We start from the raw sequence: 25,758 nt of genomic DNA on the forward strand, positions 1-25,758 counted from the left end.
CTATTCCTCTAGTTTCAGAATGGACTTTTTACCCTCAAGATGAGTGTAAATTCAGCCATATCTTCCAGACTGATCCCCTGCCCAGTTGTTTCAACAACGTGGTAGGGAGCAGTGGTACCTGCTTCATTCAAAGCCTGGAGCTCCACCTCACTGGGGGGAGGCTTGCATGTGTCTTTGCCCTGAACTTGTGACTATTTATTTATTTATTTATGGTTATTTATTTATTTTGAGAGAGTCAGACAGTGAGCATGAGTGGGGGAGGGACAGAGAGAAAGGTGAGAGAGAATCCCAAGCAGGCTCCACACTGTCAGCGTGAGCTGGATGTGGGGCTCCATCCAACGAACCATGAGGTCACTACCTGAGCTGAAACCAAGAGTGGGATACTCAACCGACTGAGCCACCCAGGTACCCCAAACCTGTGACCTTTTAAAACTCTTGGCTAAAAAAACTTGAAAAGTTTGAAAATAATTTGATTATACAAGGAGAAAAATTCCTGTATGTCAAAAATCATGTAAAATTCAAAAAGAAATGGCAGACTGGAAAAATAACTGCAACATATGACAGAGAAACAATATTACCTCATATCGAAGAGCTTCTACAAATCAGTCGCAAATGTGACTACTTAAAGTGGAAAACTGGGCAAAAGCCATCAAAAGGGAATGCACATGAATAGTTCTAAAGACAGATTTAAAACAAACAAACAAAATTTTTTGAGCTAGTTTCAAGTAACACCAGACACCCAATTCTCATGGAGTCACCAGTAATAGAAATGTTTTGACAAATCATACAGTATCATATCTGGCATGTGTGTAATCTCTGTATAAACCCACACCTGCCTAAGGCAGTTTAGGTGATTGAAGAGAATGATACCAGAGACAAGGATTGGACTGAGTTTCAGATTTAAAGTTTATGAAAACACCATATACAAATATAACCAATATTTCATCACTGATATTTTTGACACAGGGGGAAACAAATTATATATATATATATATAATATATATATTTGTATATATATTCATATATATTTGCATATATATGCATATATTTGCATATATATGCATATATATTTGCAGAGAGAGAGAGAGGAAAATAGAAGCAGCCTCACAAACTCTTGTCTTGCAACAATGTCTGGAATTGAAGTATACAAGGCCTGAGGCTCATCTAAGGCTAAATTCACACAGGGAGAAAATCCATTCATGAAACTAAATCATCCTAATGCAGATGACATTTCATGAGTAGAGAGTACAACCAAAGTGTGAAGGACAGTTTCCAAATCAGTGTAAAAGTGTGAAGAAATAGCTGGATCTAAAGTGAGTAAGAATTGTGTGACAAATTGATGAGGTGGTGAGGAAAAGCCAATTAAGATACTGACAGGCTTACTCTGAAAGTCTGAATGGTACAGGACTGAATCTGGAAGATTCTGGGTAAAGATTATTTCCTTGGAAGGATTAGCAAAATAAAGAGTTCTTTTAAGTGCTTCCTCTTAGCCTATTGTTTGTTCCTTGGAGCTTTTTGACTTTGAGCAGTTGGGAATAACTTGGTTTTAGCTGATCTCTCTGTCTCTGTGTCTCTCCCCCTCTCCTCCACTCTGCATTACCAGCAACAGGCTGATTCTGTTAGATTATTAACCTTCTAAGTTTTTTTTTTTTTTTTAACAAAAAGGGTACATTTGATAGATGACATCATTTAATGGGGTGTTTGGGATATAGCCCCTTTAAGTTTTCATCTTCATTTGTGCTGATTGAAGAAACGCTGAGGCTAACTTAAGATGAGCTATATGAATAAATAATAGAACATCTTTTGACTTACCATCTAGTAAGAGGTAACTCATTTGGATTCCATTTCTTTTTTTTTTTTTTTTTTTTTTCAACGTTTATTTATTTTTGGGACAGAGAGAGACAGAGCATGAACAGGGGAGGGGCAGAGAGAGAGGGAGACACAGAATTGGAAACAGGCTCCAGGCTCCGAGCCATCAGCCCAGAGCCCGACGCAGGGCTCGAACTCACGGACCGCGAGATCGTGACCTGGCTGAAGTCGGACGCTTAACCGACTGCGCCACCCAGGCGCCCCTGGATTCCATTTCATAACAAAATATGAGCAAATTCAATCTAGAGTTTAGCGAATTATCTTTAATTTCTGAAACCTTTGGTTTTTCAGAGTAAAAGGCTATTCTGTAGTCATTCATGGGAAATTTGATGTGAGTAGAGAATGCCTCTGCCTGAGAACTTTTTAGGGAGAATCCAACAAGCCACACTTACGAGTGTTGCTTGGTAGGTTTTATTCTCAAAGAAATGAGTCCTGGGCCGATTTGTATCTTGTGAACTTCATGTGAAGAAAGAATGTTTGGGATATTCTAGGAAAGAGCATCATATGTGGACAGTCTAAAACTGGATGGCAAATCAGCCCTCTGGGTGCTCTGTAGACTGCTGGCAAATGACAGGCATGATATAAGGCCCACAGAGTGTTGTGGTTAGCAGAACAGGAAGAAAATCATGAAAGCAATTGAGATAAGCTGGCTATTGATCAGAATGAATTAAACACAAAATGAGTTAGCACCACAATTAGATGAAGGTGAGCAGCTCTATACAATTTATTTTTAATGACTTTTAAATAATATGAATTCATTACCATTGTAAAGCTTAACACTAAAGTGTTTGAAGAAGAAAACGAGAAGAAGAATACCATTACCAAGAGTAACTGTTAATATTTTGGTTTGTTTCTTTCAAGTCTTTTATATGCATGAATATGTCTTCTTTTCCAACACTATTTACTGTACGTCTCTATGCCATATACAAATACCACTGTAGTAGATAACTTTTATCCATAGATATTGGTTGAGTCTCTATCATTTCCTTAGATTAGATTCTCTAGAAATAGGATTACTGAGTCAAAGCATATGAATCTTCAAGTCTTAGTACATATTACCAAATTGATTTCCAGAAAGGTCAACTACTCATTTCCTTAAATGCATCTTCTTACCATCTTTGAATCCTTTTGTTTTCCACCTGAAATTATATAAGCTGCTAAACTTAACCCAACATTTTTGTAATAGGAATAAAAAATAATTCCAGGTTTATTGAAAGAATTATTTTGCGATATTGTGGTAAATTACACTAAGATATTCTCAAGTTGTAAAAATAACTTTTATACCCACTATTACATTTAGTTTCCGCAAAAACCCCATGAGATGAAGAGAATTAATTGTAGGATGTTTTAAGCATGGGAGACGATTTCAGGCATCATCTTGTTCAGATTGTATTAATATTTCTATGTGACAGAGGCACAGAGAGAAGATGAGAGTTTTAAAGTTCCAGAGCCCAAGTGTCTAGAATCTCAGATCATGTATTACTTCCCACTGGATGACCTTGACTCTGTACTGGCTCCTGTAAGCCTTTTGTCATTCCCAAGTTCCTCCTCCCCTACACTTTGTTATCAATCCACTGGGAAGTATACCTCTCAGTCTCTCCCCGTCACATGGATTTGCAGATAACTGGAAATCTAGACTCAGACTCATAAGCAGAGAGAGAGCAGTCTGGAAATGAGCATTTTATCTGTGATGTATATGATGATTTAGAAAAGAAGGATATGGGTGAAAATGAGCCAGTGGAGTTGAGATAATCAGGTCTGAACTTGGAGTGAACTTGATAAACCAAGTGGTCAAGGGAAACTTAGTAAGAACAAGTCTAGGGGCTGCAGGCTCAACATGTTTTACTGCCGGACTGTTCTGATCATGAGGACTGCCGAATGCCAGAGTATGCTGACACAGGGAGAATCATTTCCATGGATAATTCTCACTTGCTCACGTGAATTAAATAGCACAGGTGAGTTGTGTCAACAGACTGGAAGAATCCTCAATGAAAATTGTCAAGACTTCTTCTACCCCAAAGATTTCTACACTCTGCGGATGATCATCTGGTTAACGCACTTATTTATTCTTTGGCCTCAGGCAAGTAACTTCTCCTCTGAGCTTCTATTTCTCATCTATAAGGAATAATGGTCTCGCAGGATTGATGTGAGGATTAAGTTATATAATGCCCCAACTTCTTTAGTTCTCTTATTTTGTTGGTATTGTATATTTTTGAGTGCCGCCTTGAAACTTGCATGGAAGGAGTAGTACATAAAGACACTCTCGAGAACTGGAAGAGCATGCAGAGCCCTGCACAGCGCCTGGCGCAGAGTGGGTGCTGCGAAAACCTAACTCCTCTTCTACCCTGCCAGCTCACATCTGGTTACGATATATTGCTTAGAAGCTAAAACAGCACTCTGCTGATGTTTGGCAGTCCAGAGTTCTGCCGTGGCCTCTGGTCAGCTGTTGCCTCATCTTATTTAGAAACATCTCAGTAGTATTTCCATTTTGGGGGTGTGTAATTTTAATTCAAAGAAACCATTTCTTAAAATGCTTGACATTTAAGAAAATCTGGCACTGGATTGCCACCACTGAAGCCAAGTATCATATGTGTGGAAAGTAGCATGGCTTAGCGTATTATGTTCGCCAAATCTTCCTTAAAATTAACATTTGTGCCATATGTTGGTACCCTAAACTCAGTACTCTTTTGGCTGATGAAAATGCAAAGGAAAACATTCTCAGACTAAATCCTGTTCTCTTTCTTTGTATACACTTTTGTGTAGTCACTAGCAGTGATATTCCTTTGGGAGTGAAAATGAGTGCCTGCCTTGTAATTCTCAATGAGAGGTCAAGTACCCAAAGGCTCAAAAGTGGGAAGATATGAGCCTGTCAGGCAAGGGTGTCTGAAGGTATCGAATCTGCGAGATATAGTCCTGTGTTCTCACTTTACTATTCAGATCCTTGCAATGTCTTGGGCAAGAACTTGGACATAGACTCCAGCCTCCTCATCTCCCAACACAATGTTTGGGAGGGTTGAGTGGCTAGAAATCTCTCATGGAATTTAGAGAGAGCCTTACAACAGAATTTCACAAAATGCAAGACAACCTGACGTGACAAGGGATCTATACTCATATATCCTCCTTTGTGGGTCTTAAGTGCTATGCCTTGTGGTCTTTGAGGTTACATCCCCTCTGAGTTCCCTCCTCTGCTCCTACCTGTTCCCATCCCATGTAGCCTCCATGATGTGAGGAAGAGGTAATGGTCTTTATGGCTTTGGACCAACCATCTGCACCATTCTGGGTTTGCAATGTACTTTGTCTCTAAGATTTATCACTATGCTCCCTGAGGCCCTGTAAGGCTCAGACAGAGTGTGGGGATCTCCTTGACACCGAAGGCACAGGCTTTGCCCTTACACGCGCGCATGCACACACACACACGCACACATCCTAAACATGTACCAAAGTGTGGGATGAAAGGGCAAAGTTATGTTACCACTAAAAACACCAGAGGTTTAAACTATGATGGGAATTTTGGACCCAGGGCTTTGTTCCACTGCAGTGTAAATAAGAGTGTGTGTTCTCGATGCTTAGGTAGGCCTCTTCATCTGTGCATTGAAGCATACGCAGTATTTAAAGGGAATGTTTGAAAATCCTACCTCTGGTAGTACCTAAGAAAGTCCGAAAATCTACCTTTGAAAAAAAAACATGTTTATTATGTAAATACTCAAACTATAAATGCAGAGAGAATACCACAATGAATCCCCATGTCTCACACCATGTTTCATTTATGACAAACCATATTCCATCTATTCCCCACCTTCTTTCCTACCTCCTAATTAGGATGATTTTGAAGTAGATTCACAGCATCATATTTTATCTATAAATATATTTAGGATGTACCTCTTAAACATAAGGATTTTTTCTTAAAGCATAGGCACAGTACTCTATGTAATATCTAAAAACTAAAGAGTTTCCTTAATCATCAGATATCCAGTTAGTATTCACATTTCCCCAGTAAATCCAACTTTGTTTTTTTGTTTTTGTTTTTTTTTTTTGCCTTGGAATGAAAATCATTCTTAGAATTTTGTCAGTTCACTATTGAACTAGCCAATTTTCTACCTTCATATATCATAGAAGAATTTAGAAGTTTGGAAGGAAAGATATCTTTGGGAAATGATAATTAAAATAAAGAGAAAGAAAAGCCATTTGGATTTCCTTAACCTGGAGTCAATGATTGTTGAGACTGACAAGGTTGGTACACTTATGCAGCACCACAGCAGTTCCTTTTTGTAAACTGAGGCATGGAAAAGAAAACTAACTGCCTTGAATTCACACAGTTAATTAATCACAAAGTACTCGATTTTGAAATTTAAGAAGCTGTATTTAAACTAGTTCGTATAGGGGCGCCTGGGTGGCTTTGTCAGTTAAGCAACTAACTTTGGCTCAGGTCATGACCTGGCGGTCTGTGAGTTGGAGCCCCACATCAGGCTCTGTGCTGACAGCTCAGAGCCTGGAGCTGCTTCAGATTCTGTGTCTCCCTCTCTCTCTGCCCCTCCCCCGCTCATGCTCTGTCTCTCTTTCTCTCTCAAAAAGAAATAAACATTAAACAATATTAAAAAAAAAATAAAGTAGTTCTTAGCATTTTAAATCACTATAGAAGCAGCTATTTCCAGTGTTTTGTATGTGGTTTTAAGATCTGTGTGGCCGCTGGAATGGCTTAATGGCATGTCGTCCAGTTCAGTACTCACTAGCCCTCTGTGACTTTCGACCACACAAAATATGACTAATCCAAATTCAGTCATGCTATACATGTAAAAAGCACACTGGATTTCAATCATTTAGTTAAAAAAAAAAAAAAGCAAAGTGCCTCACTGATAATTATTCTATTGATTACATGCTTAAATATTTTTTGATGTTTTGAAGTTATTCAAAGAAATTAAATTCATCTGCTTTTTTTTAAATATGGCTTTTAGAAAATATAAAATTACATTTGTGGCTTGTATTATATAATGTTTCTATTGGACAACACTGGTTTAGAGATTGTGGGTTTTTTTTTTTTTTAATGTTTATTTTTGAGAGAGAGAGAGACAAAGCGTGAGCAAGGGAAGGAGGGCAGAGAGAGGAAGACACAGAACCCGAAATAGGCTCCAGGCTCTGAGCTGTCAGCACAGAGCCTGATGCAGGGCTCACACTTAGAAACTGCAAGATCATGACCTGAGCTGAAGTCCGACGCTTAACCGACTGAGCTACCCAGGCGCCCCAAGAGAGATCGTGTTTTCTAAGCAGGACTGCATCAATTGATTATACAACAGGGCTGTGGGGCCGGAGAGGCCTGGGGACAGTCATCTGTCTCACCCTCTGTTCTTGGTAAGGCTGGACACTAACTAAACCATCCTACAGAAAATCCTATTTTTAAATATTTGTGGAAAAAAATAGATGTTCTTTCTGACTTACCCTGTGGCTTGGTCTAATACAAGTAGGTGAGTTCTACAAATAGGAGAGTTGTACATCCGCTGGCACAAGTATTTTAAACAAAGAACTGGGAATTCTTCTTGAACTCTCCCTCTCCGTCACCCCTCGTGGCCGATCCAAACCCAAGCTCTACTTTCTAAATACCTCTCAGATCCCAGCCTTCATTTTCCTCTTGACCACAACAGCTCTCTCCCAGTCCAAGCAAGCACCAAACACCAACTCACCAGAGCTGCTGTCCTTGTCTCGTATGTAGCCTTCCACATCCCTCTTACTCCACTCAGCAAGCACATGGGAACATCATTCCCCTGCTAAGGCCTCCAGTTGTTTCCCATTGATTTCAGGGTGAGGTTCACACTCTGAACTCTGCCAGCAAGCCCAACAGTCTGACCCTGTCCATTTTCCAGCTGCATTTTGCTCATGTTCCCCAAGCTCTCTGCATTTTACTCATGTTGGCTTTCTCTCAGTTCCTCATCCATACTGTGCTCCCCCTCCCTTCTGAACCTCTATGCATGTCATTCCCTGGGCCTAGGACGCTCATCCTCTCCCTCTGTCACCTTTGTCTGGTTGGCACATAGTTATTCAGATCCCAGCTCAAGTGTTCTTTTCTCAGCACCTCCCGACCAGGGCAGACATACCAATTTTGACACTGAGCATGTGTCTCAGTGGTCATTTTACATTTGTTATTGTGATTATTCACTTAACACCTGACTCCCTTTGTGGACTGCTCTGTAAGGGCAGTGATCCTATTAGTTCACATTCACTGTTGTATCCCAACACAGTGCTTGGCACAAAATAGGCTCTCAATTAACAGGAAGGAAAAAAAGACAAAAGGTGAGGTGATTGCACCAACAAGAATCCTGCCTCTTCTTTCTTTCCTGGAAGCGAAGAAGGCACATCCTTCGTCACCATTCCGTCACAGCTCTCTGACATACTCCTGGACAGACTTCTGGGGTACCCCAGTATAGGGATTACCACACTTTCTGAGTTGTGTTTTAATTTCCTATGCAGAATCCAATCATTTCTCACCACCGTCACTACCCCTACCCTGGCCCATGCCACAACAGCCTTCCTCCAGGAACTTTAGCTTTTACTCTAAAATGGATGGAAAATCACTTCCTCATAGCCTCCTAGCTCTTCTCCTCACTTCCAACTTTTGACTCCCTTTAGCCTACTCTTAACACAATAGTCAAATTGATTCTGTTAAAATGTAAGTTAGATCTTTGGGCACTTGGGTGGCTCAGTTGGTTGAGCGTCCGACTTTAGCTCAGGTCATGATCTCATGGTTTGTGAGTTTGAGCCCCATGTCGGGGTCTGTGCGGACAGCTGGGAGCCTGGAGCTTGCTTCAGATTCCGTGTCTCCCTCTCTTTCTGCCCCTGCCCCGCTCATGCTCTGTCTGTCTGTCTCTCTCTCAAAAACAAACATTAAAAAAATTTTTTTAAATAAATAAATAGGGGCGCCTGGGTGGCTCAGTCGATTGAGCGTCCGACTTCAGCTCAGGTCATGATCTCATGGTTTGTGAGTTTGAGCCCCACATCGGGCTCTGTGCTGACAGCTCAGAGCCTGGAGCCTGCTTCGGATTCTGTGTCTCCCTCTCTTTCTGCCCCTGCCCTGCTCACACTCTGTCTGTCTCTCAAAAGAGTGAATAAACATTAAAAAATATTTTTTTAATAAATAAATAAATAAATAAATAAATAAATAAATAAATAAATAAATAAATAAAATGTAAGTCAGATCTTGTCACTCCCCTGCCTAAAATTCTCCTGTGATCTTTTTGGAGTAAAAGCCAAAGTCCACCCAGTGGCCTCCAAGGCTGTCCATGATGCAGTTACCTTCGGAACCCATATCCTACCACATCTTTTTGCTTACTCTACTTCAACCACACTGGCCTTTGGTTGTTTCCCACGCACAGCATGCAGGCTCTGACCTCCAGACCTTTGCACTTGCTGCTCTTTCTTCCTGGACAGCTCTTCCCCAGATACCTGCGTGGCTCTCTTTTGCTTCCTTCAAGCATTTGCTCGGTACTACCTTTTCAGTGAGGCCACCCTAACCCTGCCCTCCTCAGCACTCTCTATTCACTCTTTGTCCTGCTTTCTATTTCTCCATATCTTCTGATATGTAACTTACTTATTTTGTTCAGTGTCCATTTCCTTCCGCTAGAATGTAGTCTCCATAAGCATAGAGATATTTGTCTTTTGTTTCATGATATATCCCCAGTGCCTAAAACAGTGTCTGCCGGGACAGGTTGTTGCCAGATAAATGTTTGTTGAATGAAAAAGACGCAGCCCACGCACCAGAAAAGTAGGCAGGCTTGAAATCAGCCATCTAGTGTGAACATGCGGAACCTGCTTTTGTTGTCAGCAGGCTGACTTGGCTCTACCTCAGAACTGCTTCAGGAATCTTGGAGGTTCCCTAAGCCCAGATTAGCTGCCCAGTTTCCCAGCTCCATTCTGGTAACTGTCTGTGAGGCCCAAGGAAGCAGTTTGTTTCCAGAGTGCATCTAAATGTCCCCCCCCCCCCAACATCTTCCCCTCCTCCTCCTCCTTCATCACACACAAATATACCACACAACCCTCTCACTTTCCAAGGACACAACTCGGGCTATTTCTAAAACTGAGATTCTGATCCAAAACAGTAGCCAACACATAGTGCGTCTCCACGTGCACAGGAAGAGACAGGAGACCTCTGAGCAATTTCCTGGCCCTATATTTTTCCATTCCAGTAAATGAGGCCTTCTTTAGCTCAGGAATCTCTCTCTGAACCAAGCCAATGCCTTAATGGTACATGCTTTTTGTAACTGTCTGGGCTTGTTTCTTTGTTCTTTTATTTACTATTTTAAGTGATAAATGCCTGGATCCCTTATGTCAAAAAATTTTTGACCTCCAGCTCTACCAGATGTTGACTACTAGTTAAGGCACATGTAATGCTAATGCAGAGTTCCTTTCCTAAATAGGCATTTTTATTTAATAACATATAATACTTAAATTGCACTCTCTGTCTCCAAAGGGTTTTGCAAGCTATGTACTCCGTTAGGCTGAGCAGCACTTGAGTTCATTCTTTATGGCTCGGAAACCAGCAAGGTTATATAATTTGCTTAGTTTGTAGCTAGCTGTGCTTCAGACAAAGCACTTTGCTTTTGTAACAGATAAGGAAAATATGACCAATAAAAAATGTTATTAACAACTGTCTTAATAAATAAATTAGTTTTGAGTTATTTCCGTATGCTTTAAAAAATTTTTTTAAGTTTATTTATTTATTTTGAGAGAAATAGAGCACGTGAGTGGGGAAGGGGCAGAGAGGCAAAGAGAAAGAATACCAAGCAGGCTCTGCATGGTCAGCATGAAGCTCAACCCTGGGATCTTGAGCTGAGTCACAATCAAGAGCCTGATGCTCAACCGACTGAGCCAAGCCGTATTTGTAACTTGCTCACTTGGCTATGCTGGCTCCTCCCCCTCTCTAGATATCATTTCATGGTCCTCTTGTCCCTTCCTCCCCAGCCCTTCTCTTCCTCCTTGTTCTCATGTTTATTCTCTCCTTGTTTCTGGGGGTACTCTTGCTGCCAAGGGAAACCCACCATACCCACAAGCCTAAAAGTAACCCTTATCCATATCCTTCTGGGACCCATTTTCATCTGATAAGCATATTGTTGTTCATGGATGGGGAGGGCTTGAGGTCAGGTTCCTAGGGGGTGCTGAAAATCAAGAATAAGTGTATTTTTCTGGTTTATTAATTTTATGTAGTGGTGAGTGATTTAAAATACTTTTTAAATATTTTTTTTTTGAGAGAGAGAATGAGAGAGAACAGGGGAGGAGCAGAGAGAGAGAGAAGGAAAGAGAGAATCCCAAGCAGGCCTCGCACTGTCAGTGCAAAGCCCGACATGGGACTCAATCTCACAAACCATGAGGCCATGACCTGAGCTGAAATCAAGAGACACTTAACTGACTAAGTCGCTGTGGCACCCATAGAGCATTTTAAATGCAAACAAATGTGGACATGTAATGAAGCAGAATGTAAAACAACAAATACACCACACACACACACACACACACACACACACACACACACACACACACGACTGGTTAAAGTTTGCAATTGCACCTGTGGCAGACCACTTAGGATTTCTCTTCTCTCCCATTAGGGGTCCAGGGAGATGAAATATTGGGATTGATTTTCTAAGAGCTGGCACAGTAAGTATTGTTATTTCATTCTTTCTTTGAGCAAGAATTTTTTTTTTTCTGGAGATTATCTTGAAAGTAATAGAGGGAATCTGGGACATCCTTTCCCCTGGACCTTGAACATCGACCAGGCAGCAGTCTTACCAAACTAAGGCCTGAGTGGCCCTTTTCTCATTAGGCACCAAATAAAAGCAATAAGTAAGGAAACCTGTTGCACTTGATACTGTGATGGAAAAGAAATGTGTTCAAAGATGAAGCTTCTGTTACATAGTGATTTCACACCAAGTGTGTTAAAGACCTTTATAGGGAGTAGAAATGGGGATGATAAAGGCTGAGTCCCTATGACTTTGATTTGACTCTAACCTGTCCATACCCAGGTGCACGTACGTACCTCCTTCTTAGCCCCACAGACAATTTATTTGGAGAGAAGATACAGCACTACGTATGTAACACCATGCTTGTAGAATACACCTACTATATAGGAGAGCAGAGAGCCCAGGAGACCAAGTCAGAAAACCTGGCTTTGAATTCCAACTCCGTCAGCTACTAACTTTCCTAAGCATCCATTTTCTCAGCTCCAATAACACTTTATTCATCAAATGTTTCTAACTCCCTGTACATATAGTTGGATTGCCTTTCTCTATTCCCTTTATAGGTAGACTGGCCTTGAGACTTGCTTTGGCCAACAGAATGTGAGCATATGTGACATGTGTCATTTCCTTATGGAATCTTTGAGAAGTAGTTCATGATTTTGCATGATTTTCTATCCCTCTGCCATAGCAACCTGAAACATTTCCAGTAATAGCTATTCTGTCAGCCTGAGGCCTAAAGTTAAGATGACCTGGAACAAAGTCACATTTGATCCAGGTAATGGATATGAAATGGAAGTAAGATATAAATCCTTGTTTTCTTTCTTTCTTTCTTTCTTTCTTTCTTTCTTTCTTTCTTTCTTTCTTTCTTTCTTTCTTTTTCTTTCAAAACCATGGCAATTTGAAGGTTGTTTGTTATTAAAGTACAACCTAGCATATACCCTGACTAATACACTAGTTCATGGATCTGGAGAAAGATTAAAATGAGATACCTAATAGGTAGTATGCATGGCCCATAACAGGTGCTAAGTAAGTGTTAGTTCTTCCCTCCTTCACCACAATTCTCTGCTTTGATCCTTCTCAGCCCTTCCTTATAAGCCCTGAGCTATGCTACTCTGTAGAGAGTAATTTTCAATTAAGAGAGAATGAAAATGAACTTTAAGACTTCCTAAACAACTCCCTAAGACCCTTTAAAAAGTAAGAGAGCCAGAGTGGAGCAGAATGGCGAATTCCCAGGGTGGAAAGAGAACCTTCTCTCTGAAACCTATAAAAGAGAAAAGAGCTAAGGGTCTCATCAAGGAACTTGGCCAGAAAGCAAAACAAATGAACTCTGTAAATATCCAACCACAGATAGGCTGCCACCCTATAGCATCGTTCTGCTGTCATGGAACTGGAATCAGGGCATGGGCAGACATCTCACGGGATTCCAGTTCTCTCTTTCCTTTATTTTTTTAATATAATTTATTGTCAAATTGGCTTACATACAGCACCCAGTGCTCATCCCAGCAAGTTCACCCTCCTTTAACAAGTTATCTGTCCTGGAGTGAAGTATATTCCTTGATCTACTTGGTACCACCTTCGTTGACACTTCACCAAGAATGAGGAAACCAGCCAGACCTCCAGCTTTTAGCATTTTTCTCACTGGTTTCTTAAGAGGCCTCTCCCTTCCTCCACTCACATCCAGACTGTAGCTTCATGGGTCTGAGAGGGGAAGCCTACCAGGGCTTCTGATGCTGCTTTGACCACATCACTTGAAGTTGACCACTTCACAATTCATCCATTGAGGTCATCAACCTAATACCCTCTTAGGGTATTTAAATCCACTTTAAAGGAAAAAATTTTTCTACTGAAAGTTACTGTAGAAAGGGGTGTCTTTGAGCTTCACTAAAAGGGTACATCATAATTGATCAACTTAGACTTAGGTCTCCAAGTTGTTGAAAATTTTGAAAAGAGGGGAGGAAAAGAGGAATGGATGAGACAGCTATATGAGGTCTCTAAGTTTAAAGTTGCTTCCAGTAATTAGAGGCAAGTTGGACACCTCTCTTTCAGAACCTCCACTGGTAGAAGAGATAGGCAGAAAATGGGAAGGGTGACAAAGGAGAACATTCATTCAAAAGACCTGTCTTAAGCATCTATGGAGGGGAAGGTACTGTGCTGGGCATGGAGGGACAATGGCAAGAAGACAGTCATGGCCCTGACCTTTTCAAAGGGAATATACATTATTGCTCTTTTGTGTGGGTTCATTGCAGAATTTTACCATCCCTGCCCATCCGCAACCACTAGATGCCAATAGTGGCCCCTATTCATTCTGCTAGACAAAAGGTATCCTCCCTGTTTTCAGATGCCTCAGCAGGGGACCAGACTGCCTCCAGTTGAGAACTACTGAACTTGAGTAATGATAGCTACTGAAGGTGATATAACAGAGCCCTCAAAGGGGCTTAGGGACCCCAGTGAGGGTAGAAGGAGTGAAAGAGGCCTACCCTGAGACCCCTTCCTCTCCCTGAGATGGCTCTTGATGTCTACATGTTTCCCCAAGGAAGACAAAGGATGATAGGAAAAAGGGGGCACATTCATTGCGCGCCCAATATGGCTGGGTAAAGTACTATGAATGTTCAAGGGCGTTATGTTAGAAAGAGGCTGAGCAATATGTGGGAGGAACACAAACTTGGAAGTCAGGCAACCCAGGGTTTGAGTTCTGGGTCCTCCACTTACCATCTGTGACAGGGCACGAACTGTCTGCATCCCAGTTTCCTCAGTTGTAAAATGGTGATTAAAAAATGAGTAAGCCACCTCACAGGGTTATTATGAGATCCCATAAAATAAGAAATATAAAGCACTTGATACCAAACAAACAAAAAATGGCGCTCAAATAGTAACTATCATTTACTAGTATCCGGGCTTCCTAACAACACTGGTAAGAAGATATTCTATTAGTTGTAAAGAGGAAAAAAGAAGACCTAAGACAAGACTAGGGCTAGGAGCTAGAAAAATAATAAGGCAATCAGTAATTCTCATTTCAGGTTCCTTGATTTTTACTTCATCTGAACTGGCTGAGAGAGAATCCCGGCAGTTACCATGGCCCTAAAAATGGGCCCCCTGGAGCCCAGGCTATTGCATACTGACCAGACTACTGGGATGGGGGAAGGGGACATTTTGGGTCAAAGACAATGGACGGGGACGAACTAGTTTGCTGAGGTGTACAACATGCTGCTGGGGAGGTCTAGATTAAGTTGGCTGAAGGAACCTGTGAGTTATGAAGGAGGTGGGTTGGAGGCCTGGGGCTTGGTAATGTAGGTTTACATGCTTCCAAGAGCTGATACTTCAAGGACTGGATTTGTTCTGTGTGGTCCCAGGGGCAGGAACAGGGCCAGTGGATGGAGGTGACAGGGATGCATTCATCTCTAGTCAGTACAGCCATTAATTTACTGGAAACTTGTGAAAGGCTCGAACTGGAATTTATTCACTGTAGTGATTGTAGCACGAGCCCAGAGCGTCACCCACGTGGGACAGCCATGGAGTCATAGCTGCTAGGATTATTACCAGCTGGTCTTAGAAAAAGCAGCCAGCTCTGAAAAGCTGACTGTCTCTACATCTGAGACTTATGTTAAAAAACAGTATGTCAGCCAGCACTGAAACTCAGGGCAGCCCATCTATTAAAGCCCAGCAACAGGTACTTTACCCTTACCTTCAACACTGCACTTTGCAAACACTGAAACAAACAAACAGAAAAACCCCTCTATTAGGCTCAAATATTGTTTAGGTAATAAAGCCAAATAACTATCCATGGGATAATCTGGAAGTGAAATTTTAAGCTAGATAAACATTGAGCCTGCTACGAAAGTTCATTCTAACTTCCTTTGACCCTCTTATAACTGTGGTCCTCAGCATTTTGGTTTGTGGTAAGAAAGCATTGCTTCTCTCCTATCTAGAAGGTCTACTGGGCCTGTTTCCTCTTGCAGTTTTTAAAGAGGAATATAGCTTGCACTTGAGTTCCAAGCCCAGCTCTTTCTGCCTAATTCTGTTTTGATACATCTGATACATAAAGTTGATAGACTTGTAAAGTGTGTGGGACCAGAAGAGACAGAAGCACCATTATCTCTCTAGCTTGAGCTCACTGAAGTCAAAGCTCCCAAACACAGCATCTGCATAAAAGCAGCTGTCCTAACCGCCTGCCTATGATGAAGGAAATACAGATGAGGAATCACATATCTAGAATTGCCCTCTCTTCCTATTTCACATTTTCAGTTATTCGTCGTTCATTCCAAAAACATCTATCAAGTCCTGACTATGTGTCAAAAACAGTGCTCAGTGGTGCCTAATGCAACAATAATATTTTCTGAGTGTTTCCTATGTGTCAAGAATGTATGAAAGACATCACATGCATTAACTCGTGTGACCGTCCCAGCATCATATGAGGTAGGTTCTTTTCCCCATCTTACCAATGAGGAAATACGTTAAACAAACTGCCCAAGGTCACACAGATAAGAAGGAAGGAATCAGTAGGTTTTTTTGAAGATAATTGTTTGATGAAGAAATTAAACAGTAATGATACATACTTCCAGATACTTTCTAGACTTCTATCAAATATACAAACCGGCTGTAGGTAGCAGTTTAAGAATGGGAAAGCTGTTTGCCACCCAAGACCTAGATTATTTAAAGTACCTCCCTGCATTTTATTAGTGAACCCCAGTTTTGGTCTCCTGCAGTGATTCCCAGACTTCTCAGCATGAGGACTCCATTGTAAATTATAAAAATAAACCCATTTTCAAAATCCCCGGTAGGTTAGAAACAATACAAAATAGCCCAAAGCCCTTTGAATTCAGTAACATTTAAAAATTAATTTATACTTTATTAATCACCCTAATATAGTTATATTTGAAGAGCAGAGGCACATAGACATTCACAACACTGTTTAATCAGTAAGTTTAATCTGAGTCCTCAGATCCCTAGAGATTCACAGAGCTGTATCGCTTCAGCCAAATTGTTTCCCTTTGAGCCTCAGTTTTCTCATCTCTAAAGTGGAGATAATAAGAGCTTTTTTAGAGGATCTCAGAGAAAATTAACGTGAGGCCAGCAGGACCGTGGAGGGCTCTTGTTCTTGAGACTGCAACAATGCTTAAAAACACAATCCCTGACAAACATGATTCCGATCCAGTTAGGGAGAACAGAAGCACATGAGAGAGTTAGTGAGCTGGGCATCCCACTGAAGTAAACTGCCTTCTGCAACCTAGTTGCAGAATTTGACTTGATAATGTATAAGGCAGAGAGTGTGTGCACAACGGGTTCACTATCACCTTACACACGGGAAGTTTAATTCACTTGAAAGCTATCAATTTTTCGTTGTGTTCGTGTTGGGCTGCTGTCTCTGACTGAGACACTTGAAGTTACAGGGATCCCAGGTGTTCTGGGTTTAGATTCGTCCCTTGCTGTGCTGCCCGGAGATTGCATTGGGGGAGCATGAGCCTGTGCACATCATGGTGATGGAAGATATTTGATTTGGTTTGGTTTGAAGCTGCAACTCACATTTATTGAATGGCTGCCATGGTGAGGGGGTTATACAATGGCCCTAATATTAATATTTGATGATATTTTGATCCAAATATAATTTAAAGCACATTTATCATGCAAATTGAAACTTGCTGTTTAACTTAGCTGGCTCAACCCCCAGCCTGAAGTCACAACCTTACACTTTTATAGCCTGCATTCACCACATTTTCAGGATATCGTTGACTCCAGGGATAGAATCTTCTAAGTTTCCCTCTGTGAGAGTGGCTTGGGGGCAGCAGAAATTACTCCAGTATCTCCCTTTGGGTTCTTGGACTAAGAAAACAAACCATTCTGTCACCCGCAAACCCCTACTTCATGGCTTTAGTGAGCACATAGCTGGATAACCTAGCTGCCTCTCTTCCTTCCACTGCCAGGAAAGTGGGTCCCATGAGCAGTGGAATTCAGATTAATAATTAAAAGGCCAACATTTATTGAATATTACTGTGGGGCAGGCACTGTATGAAGCAATTATGTGAATTATCACCCTTAATTCTCACAACAAACCCTAAGAGGGTGGTGCTGTTTTACACCTGTCATGCAGATGAGATTAGAACTGCCCATTTGTTGATTATCACACTGCTGGCAAGCAAGAGGGTTGGGACTTCATTTTAAGCAGCTACCCCCCCCCCCCCACGATGTGAGTCGTGAGCACGCCTCTGTATGGTCTTGTCACTCCTCCCACATACACCTTGCTTGCTGGGATACCTTCTCACCCTGGTTGATGGCCACATTGTACATGTTGCCAGGAGGATGGGGACCAGATACATGGAGAGGTACCTGAGTGAGAAAGAACAAAGCCTTTGGTTGTGGCTTTATATATGGCAGTTGGTGATGTGCTGGCAGGGGAAGATCAAGAGGGATCCGATGATATGAGATGATCGTCCTTAAAGAATTCTCAGAGTTTGAACTTGAAATCAGAAGCATCCCTAAGGGATCAACTGACCAACCCCTTCATTTTACAGATAAGAAATAGAGGCTCAGATAATTGGCCACAGCCACGGAGCTGGTGTGGGACTCAAAACTCCTTTCTCTCTGTCTCCCTTTCTCCTCTCCTTATTTTTGATTTGGTACAAAAGGATATTTGGTGACAATGTTTCCTCTATACCCCGTCCCCTACCCCAGCCATCCCATTCCCCTACCCAAAGGCAAATCCTATTAGCAGGTCTATTGTATCCTTTTAGAGATATTCTCTGCACCTCGAAAGTATACTTTTATTTTGTTATTAACAAAATTGGTAGCATTATGTAACCTGGCACAATCTTGCTTTTTGTACTTAACTGTACAGGTTGGAGATTGCTCCATTATTACAACATATTTTTTTTCTTTCAAAATTATAACAGCTTTATTGAGATATAGTTTACATAATATAAAATTCATACATTTCCAACTGTCATTGTGATGAGTTTTAGAAAATTTATGTAGCTATACAATCATGACCAGAATCTACTTTTGGAAGAATTTCATTACCCCCAAAAAAGTTCATTATGTTCGTTTGCATTCACTTCCAGCCTCTACCTCCAGCCCAGGCAACCACCCAGCAACTTTTAATCTCTATAGTTTTTTGCTTTTCAACATTTCAAATACATGAAATCATTCAATATTTGTTCTATACCTGGCTCTTTAGATAACATGTGTCTGTTTATTTCACTTAACCAATTTTTGAGATTCAGGGTGCTTGGGTGGTTCAGTTGGTTAAGTGTCTGACTCTTGATTTCAGCTCAGGCCATGATCTCACGGTTCGTGGGTTCGAGCCCCGTTGGGCTGGGCGCTGTCAGTGCAGAGCCCACTTGGGATTCTCTCTCTCCCTCTCTGTCTGCCTCTCCCCCGCTCGCTTGCTCTCCATCTCTCTCAAAATAAAGAAGTAAACTTTTAAAAAAAGGTTGCTTTTGAAATCCATCTACATTATTGCATATAACAGTATAGTTCCTTTTTGTTGTTGGGTAGTACTCCATTGTACAGATATAACAATTTTTATCTACTCATTGATTGACCTTTGAATTGTTTTCAATTTGGGGCAACTGTGAATAATGACACTGCGAACCTTTGTGTGCAAGTCTTTTATATGGACGTTTGATTTCACTGTTGAGGGGTAGTCACCCAGAAGTAGAATTGCTGGGTTGCATGCTAAGTATATATTTAACTATTTAAGAAATCGCCAAGCTGTTTTCCAAAGTGTTATACCCTGTAACATTCCCAGTGGCGGTGTGTTAGAGCTCTAGTTTCTGCACATCCTCAACAACATTTGGTATTTTCAGTCTTTTTGGTTTGGGACATTTTACTGGATGTGTACTGATGTCACGGTTTTAATTTGTGTTTTCTTTTACATATCTTTTCATGTGCTTGTTTGCCATTTGGACATTGTCTGTGGTTAAGTATCCAAAATTTTTGCAGTTTTTAATTGGGTTGTGTGTCCTATTATTGAATTGTTAAGAGTAAGAGTTCTTTGTATATTCCATATATATTCTTTACCAGCTCTGTTTTGCAAATATTTTCTCCTAGTTAATAGCTTGTCTATTTTTCTAAGGGTGGGTTTTTTTGAACAGCAAAAGGTTTTAATTTTGACGAAGTCCATTTTATCAATTTTTTCATTGATTGTGCATTTTGTGCTGTAACTAAGAAATCATTGACTAACCATGGTTACAAAGATTTTCTCCATGTTTTCTTTTAGAAATTTTATAATTTCAACTCTTACATTTAGGTCTATGATATACCCTAATTTTTTTTTCTAAATATAATATATTGTCAAATTAGCTAACATACAGTGTATACAGTGTGCTTTTGTTTTTTGGGGTAGAATCCCGTGGTCATTGCTTACATACAACATTCAGTGCTTATCCCAACAAGTGCCCTCCTCAATGCCCATCACCCCTTTTCCCCTTTCCCTCACCCCCCCACCCACCCTCAGTTTGTTCTCTGTATTTAAGAGTCTCTTATGGTTTGCCTCCCTCCCCCTCTGTTTGTAACTAGTTTTTCCCCTTCCCTGCCCCCATCGTCTTCTGTTAAGTTCCTCAAGTTCCACATATGAGTGAAAACATATGATATATGTCCTACTCTAAGTTAATGTATGTGTATGGTGTGAAGTAAGAGCCTGAGGTCGTGTTTTCTTTTGGATATAGTTATTCAGTTATTCCAGTGCTATTTGCTTCACAGATCGTCTTTCCCTCACTGCATTGCCTTTACGCCTTTGTCATGGTTGAGCATACCTAGAGTCCATTCCTGGAGTTTATTATATTAGTTCTTTTGTAAGGCTGTATAATACTCCATTCTATAGATGCTTAATTCAATCATTTCCTTATTGATGGACAATTATGCTATTTTTAATCTTTTCATCCTACTTCAAATAACGCTGTGGCAAATATATTGCATTGTAGGAATGTGTTTTTGCATCTTAAAGGATTAATTCCAAGAGAAGTCAATTGTACATTTTGATAGACATTTACAGATTGCTCTCTGTAGTAGGTTTTGATCATTCACTATCACACCAGCTGTATGAGCGTACTCTCCAGATCCCCAGAAACAAATATGCTAACAAATGTTTCATCTTTTATTTCATTAAGTAGGTAAAAAAAATAGTATGTGGTAGTTTTAATTTGTATTTTCTTATTATGAAGTAGGATGAGTATCTTTTATTCTTTACAAATTTTAGGGTCAAGTATATCTCATTTTACGTGAAATGTGGTTTATGTCCTTTGCCTCTTCTCTCACCATATTAAGTTCCTTGTGATAAACATTGTGTATATTTCCCCTAGTTTTGTGTTTGTCTTTTGACCTTGTTTATTGAGTTTTGGCCCTATAGAAGCCTTTTATTTTAAGTGATAATGTATAATAAATAAGTCTTCTGGATAAAACCAGAAAACTTTTCCTACTCTGAGATTAGAAACAAAAATGAATCTCTCATTTTTTTGTATTTTTTACGTTCTTATTTATAACATTTAAAGTTTTTGATCTATCTGGAGTTCAACTTAAGAAATAAAGTAGGGATATAAGTTTTTCCCCCTTAAATAGCTACCTAGTGGCCCTAACATAGTTAATTATATAATCCAACGTTCCCCTCTGATAGGCAGTGCTTTTTTGTCACCTACTAAATTTCCATATGCATTTGGGTTTACTGATCTGATTTATGTATTCTCTGACTCCTTCTGTCCTGTGTTACTTATATTTTCAAAATAACACAGCAAATGAAGCACTTTATGAATTGCTTGCAGTAACACTTAAGTCCTTTCTCACCTTCTATCCTAGTGTTACTAGCTAACAAAATTCAAACTCTTTTTTAGCATCCCAAAGGAATATATAATTAGGGTAGTAAGTCTCTTTGGAAGTATAGGCAAGTAATAATCAGATACTACATTTTTGAGTCAAATAATTCAGTGCTAATCCATGGTTTCCTTCTAGAACAACCAATGATTTTTGGATAGGCTGTATCTCTGTACATATGTGTATGTTTATACACATGTGTGTAATGTCCATGTGCCATGAACAGAAGAAATAGCCCTTTATTAAGTAAACTGAGTCCTCCTCCCCCCAAATCCATATCGGTTGAAGAACAAATAAATCTAGCACTTTATGTCTTAATCATTCTGGGGTGGGATTTGCTCATGATTCAGGGTCCTCCCCGGCCTCATGTATGAAATATGTGATGACAAAATTCCTCTCCTAGGAGGGTCAGAAGGAGCACAAAGGAGGCAGTGTAAGTCATAGTAAAGAATGGGATGTCTGAGCACTTAGAGGTTGTGAAGGCACACTAAATAGGATTGCTTTCTTCAGAATGATGTGGTCTTGTGCTGTACCTTCTTTTCCCAAAACTGGGCTCTCCACTCCTTCTCCAACATCCTGTACAGACCTGGGGCCCAGGCTGCAGCCAGGAGATAAGAACTCTCTACCCCTGGGAACCTGGACCGAGCCAGAGATGGGTCATTGTGCTGAGGAGGGACTGGGTGACAGGAACACTGTGGATGAAGTTGGAAGAGATGCCGACTTGCTTGCTGCATTCCTGGATGTCTCCTGAATGTCAAGAAAGATGATGCTGGGAATAGTCCCTCCTTACCCAGCTCTCTAAAAACCCTGGCAAGAGGAGGGATTCTGCATATACCTATGAGTAACTGTGGAACTTTTTTAAATGTTCTTCACCCTACAAGTTCAGTGTCTAATAATTCAGGAACCCCATCTTGATGGACTAAGTACAGTTCTCCTTAGCACCTTAAAAGTGTTTTATATATATATGTGTATATGTATATATGTATATAATATACACATATATATGTTTTATATATACGTGTGTGTATATATGTACACATATACGTATATTCATATATATAATTATTTTTATATATGTATCTATAATTCTTTTCAGCATAATGATGGAAGATCTCTCTTTATTTTTCTTTTTTAACTGAAAAAGTCCTGTAGGGTGGGGGTTGGGGGAGGGAGGATCCACTATGCTGTGGGGAAGAAAACTGCCTGACCTAGAAAAACAGCAAGAAAAAAGTGGTGGCATACTGTAATGGGTGTTCAATAAAACTGGGTTGAAATCGTGAAGTTCTTCATCTCCCAGCTCTTCCTGTGGAATAAGGCCAGAGGGCCTTGATTAAGGGGGAGAAACCACCATCTCCAAGCAGGCAGAGGCCTGGATGAAGCAAACCAGAGGCTATTCCGGTCCTCTCCCTCACTCTCTTCCGGCCCTGCTTCCTTTCCCCACCCCTCCAACAATAGCCCCCTCTTGATTTCTGTTCCAAGACAGAACAGTGAGTGCAAAGGAAACTTTAAGGATTCTTTCCACAGAGTTTTCTAACTGGGAAAAGTGAGGTGTATGTGTTGGCATCTGCTCCTTGGCCGTGATGCTGGAGACTGAGGCCCCCTTCCTTCTCCCAGGGGCAGACTCAAGGCAGGTGGCAGAGTTTCTTGTTCCCAGTGTCCAGCATTCCAAGGAAGAAGCTGGTAGAGAAGCTCTTCTTCCTGGAAGGACCCTGAGGTTATTCTCTCTTACATGGTTGCTTTTAATTTTTTTTTCAAGCTGCTGAAAGCTGAATGTCTTTTGGGGCTAATGTACCCCAAAATACTTGTCACTACCCCTGCTGAGACTTCCTTACCCTAAGCTAGTAGCTTGTAGGATAGGCAGACCCCCATCCCCTCCCCAAGATTCATTAGATCTGGAGAAGTCCTGGGAATCTGCCCCAGGTGATTCGGATGTTTGGTGCTCAGAATACACTTGAAAAACAATACCCCAGATCCTTCCTCTCTCAGATTATCAGGGCCCCTTGATGTGGAGTTAACTTGTTTGGTGAGACCACAAAAATCATACCTAATGTTACTCAGAGCTGAATAGAGTCAAGACTTAGCCAGTAACCACTATAACCGCTCTCCAAGAGGGAGTTATGTTGTCTTGGATAAGGTCAAAGTTAAAAAATGGCTTTGTAACTCTTTGGAACAGGAACCTACATTCTGAAATCACTCTGTATACAACAGGTCACAACCCTAAGGTAGTGCTGCCCAAACTTGAATTTGTACCTTCATCTCATGGAGATCAGGTTAAGATACTGATTCTTTTTTTTTTTTTTTAATGTTTATTTATTTTGAGAGGGAGAGAGTGTGTGCAAGTGGAGGAGGGGGAGAGAGAGAGAGAGAGAGAGAGAGAGAGAGAGAGAGAGAGAGAGAGAGAGAGAGAATCCCAAGCAGGCTCCTCACTGTCAGCACAGAGCCCATTGAGGGGCTCAGTCTCACAAACCATGAGATCTTGACCTGAGCCGAAATCAGTAGTCAGACGTTTAACCGACTGAGCCACCCAGGTGCCCCAAGATACTGATTGTGACACAGGAGGTCTAGGATGAAGCTAAAGGTTCTGCTTTTCCAACAAGAAAAATCATCATCCCGGGTGATGCCATGTTGTTGGTTTTTAAACTATATTTAAGGAACACTACCTTAAGGAATACTTAATTTTTAAAAATATTATTAGCTACAGGTAACACTTTCTACTTAATGAGAAAGCTGAAAACAAGCCAACATCAGTTTAGTGGCCTTGAGTAAATCACTTCCTTTCTATAATTTATCGGTTAAACAAGGTGGTTGTTTGTTTTTTTTTTTTTCCATTTCTGAAATGGGAGCAAGAGAGTATTAAGTGAAATGATGTGTATTAAGTCCTTAGCTGGCCCACTCCTCCACAAACACTGCCACTGGTGGTGGTGGTGCTCTGGCGGTGCTCATTCTCCTGTTGGATATCAGTGGCCGTCACAGATGGCCAAGCGAGGCCATAACCTATTATTGGAAAATGGGAGGATGGGTCAGACTTGCCTTTGAGTGCCGTGGTACTTGGCTTTATTACTGTGAACAGAGAGTGCATTTTCCAGTTTCTGCAAATAACAGAAACCTTAGACCCCTCGGGCCCCTTGTTGTTATTCTGTATTTATATTTACCCCCTTATATTGGCCAAATAAGTGCAAAACTGCTTCATTCCAGTATTTATTCATTTGATTGTCTCCATTGCCCAATTATGTAAAGGAAAGGGTATTGTGCTCCACAAGGATATCACATTTCCCTCCCTGGCTTCGCCCCTTCATGTTTGTGTAAACTCAGCCTAAGTGGCATCCCTTTACTTGAATTTACAACCCTGCCTATAAAAAACCAGACAGTGCTGAGCATTTCCTACAAGGCTGAATTCTGGCTCACAGCTCTTGTAGCCAAGGAAAAACAAATTCATGCTCTCTCTCGCTCTCTCTCTTGCTCTCTCTCTCTCTCTCTTTCTCTCTGTCTCCCCCTCTCTCCCTCCCTCCAAAAACAATTTGCAAATCCATCATCTGCCCAGAAAACAAACGGAAAATAAAATGCAACTGAGTCTTTTTTGTGTATCTGATAAATGTTTATCTCCCATGAGCAAGTGGGTGGGGTCTTTGCCAAGATGACACATTAATATCCATGTAGTAGCCCCATGCACATAATGGTGGAACGAGCCATAATTCCAGTCAATTCAAGTGGGGAATAAATATGTCAAGCTGGCAGTTTGGCATTGTCTAGACCCCAAAAAAGTTTGACTAACTTTTTCTTATTAACTGTTGCATTTGGCTTTATATAAAGATAGCAACTTTCTTTCTTTCTTTCTTTCTTTCTTTCTTTCTTTCTTTCTTTCTTTCTCTCTCTCTCTCTCTCTTTCTTTCTTTCTTTCTTTCTTTCTTTCTTTCTTTCTAGAGAGCACACGAACAAGGGAGAGGGGCAGAAAGAGAGAGAGAGGGAGAGAATCTTAGGCTCTATGCTTACTGCAGAGCAGTGATCCCAGTAGACCCTGGGATCATGACCTGAGTTAAAATCAAGAGTCAGACACTCAACTGACTGAGCCATCCAGGCACCCCTAAAGATAGCATATTTCACTCTAAAGCCCACTTATATATTATCTATTCAACAAATATTTATTTTACATCTATTATATGTCATGTGCTATTCCAGGCTCTGGGCACGTAGCAGCGAACAGATGAAGTCCCTGTCCTCATGGTGCCTACTTTCTAGTGAACTCGTATCATACACATATCTCTTGATGAAGACATGTTCTTGCTCTTTTTCTCTAAATGTCTTTGTTTTTATCTAAAAGTATTTAGTATTTGAATGGTCACAAAAGAGCAGTGATCGTTAGGCCATGTTTGTTGTC

The 25,758-nt window shown here is 40.7% G+C and overlaps 1 protein-coding gene across 1 annotated transcript in view; it reads right to left on the reverse strand.

Moving 5' to 3' along the window:
• The window catches only part of ZNF366 (zinc finger protein 366), a 49,428-nt gene extending 41,542 nt beyond the window's left edge, over positions 1-7,886 (reverse strand). Inside the window, exon 1 of the mRNA XM_030322761.1 lies at positions 7,545-7,886. The gene's annotated coding sequence lies outside the window, so the exon portion shown is untranslated. The remainder of the gene's footprint in view (positions 1-7,544) is intronic.
• Positions 7,887-25,758: the final 17,872 nt, after the last annotated feature.

This window comes from Lynx canadensis, chromosome A1 (assembly GCF_007474595.2).
Source record: "Lynx canadensis isolate LIC74 chromosome A1, mLynCan4.pri.v2, whole genome shotgun sequence".
In the NCBI taxonomy this organism is placed as follows: domain Eukaryota; kingdom Metazoa; phylum Chordata; class Mammalia; order Carnivora; family Felidae; genus Lynx; species Lynx canadensis.